Genomic DNA, 1,548 nt, shown 5'->3' on the forward strand with positions numbered 1-1,548 from the left:
ATCGTAAAAAGCCTGTTTGGATGCTGGGCAGGAGCCGCTGGGGCCCACTGGGCCCAGACCCTCCCGCCCCGCCCTCCGCCCTGCACACCCCAACCTCTGGCCCCAGACCATGAGCCCTGGGACCCCTACGTTGGCTTCACTCCTCAGCCTTGTCCTGCCTGTGGTCCACAAAGAAGCCAAGCGCCCTCCAAGGGACTGACAAGTGGAGGAACAGTCTCCGAGCAAGCCCTAAGGCACAGCTGGGATGCCATTCAGTGTCACGACGGCCAGGTCCCAGAGGATGCTCAGCCTCTGCTCCCTACACTGCCCTCGCTGCCCTCGCCAACCCCGAGTCCTGATGGCTTCCACCACGCTTCCTCTCCTCCAGAAATGAGCTACGTGGCGGGGTAAACCGAGTTCTGCTGGAGAGAGGAAGAGGGGCAGGAGAGGGCGTCGCTGTACCCAAGACCAGCCTCACTCACTCTCCCGCTCACGCGGCCACAGCCCAGGCGATGGGACGGGTCTCGGGTCAGAGCAGAGCTCACGCCTAACAGGGGTGTTCTCAAAGCAGCCGTGTCCAGGACCACTGAGCAGAGAGGACCCAGCAGGGAGCAGGCCGTCCCTCCGCGGGCCGCGGGCCCTGTCCACACTCAGGCATCTTCTCTACGGGGACCACATGCAGTTTCTTTTGGGAGACTCTGGGACTATGCGAGGAATAAACACACCTCATAACACCTATGAGGGGAAAAGTGAAAGGACAGGGACAGACTAGCCGGAGAAGGCAGCACGAAGACCTAACGTGTTCACACGTCTTTGAAGAGTTCATTCCGAGGGAAACATGGAGCAGGAGAGGTTTAATTAGAGAAGCACTTGAGAACGGCGTGTGTAGGTCTCTGGAGCAGGGGCCTGGGGCAGCCCTCGGAGAGCCTCGGCGGCCCCTGTTCCCGCGTCTGCAGGGAGGGTCCGGGCTCCGGAGTGGATGGGGGAGAGTCTAAGGTCGTATGTCTGATACACGTGACCTTGCAGAGTGACTGTCCACACCTCCCCATCCCCAGCTTGCAGCCCACCCGACGGGTGGCCATCCATAAACACCCAAGCTCACAGAGCAAGCTCGCCCCTGCCTGGCTCAGGATGCAGCCTCTGCCCAGCTACAGCTCTGCTTTACACTCACTCCTCCAGGAAGACGCCCGGTCCTGCAGTCTCTCTTGGCACTAATGACCTACAGACGCGGGCTTAAGAATGAACTTTGAGGGTTAAGGAAATTAAGTCCATCTAGGGCACCTGAAGATAGTGAGGTGGGGTCTAGGAATTCAGGAAAAGGGACCCTGGTATGGCTAAGATTGGTGAGGGTGACCTGTGGAGCTGAGGAGAACCACGGGCTCTGGAGGGACGGAAGGCTAGGGTGAAGGAAGACGGAGCGGGAGGAGAACGAGGAGAGAAAAGATGCAGTGGAAAGACACTGGAGCCGGAAGCCCCACCTGGCAGTCCAGGCTGGTGTTTCCAGGATGGAGCACCGGGCGCCACCCTGAGACCCAGAAGGGTGGCGGTGGCCTGTGGCAGGGCCCCCCC

General features: G+C 60.6%; 1 protein-coding gene across 2 annotated transcripts in view; it reads right to left on the reverse strand.

Annotated features, from left to right (window-relative positions):
• Positions 1-1,548, reverse strand: part of SCUBE3 (signal peptide, CUB domain and EGF like domain containing 3) — a 39,893-nt gene that overhangs the window by 16,052 nt on the left and 22,293 nt on the right. The window lies entirely within an intron of this gene.

The sequence above is a fragment of the Tupaia chinensis genome, unplaced genomic scaffold (genome assembly GCF_000334495.1).
Source record: "Tupaia chinensis unplaced genomic scaffold, TupChi_1.0 Scaffold000116_1, whole genome shotgun sequence".
Taxonomy (NCBI): domain Eukaryota; kingdom Metazoa; phylum Chordata; class Mammalia; order Scandentia; family Tupaiidae; genus Tupaia; species Tupaia belangeri.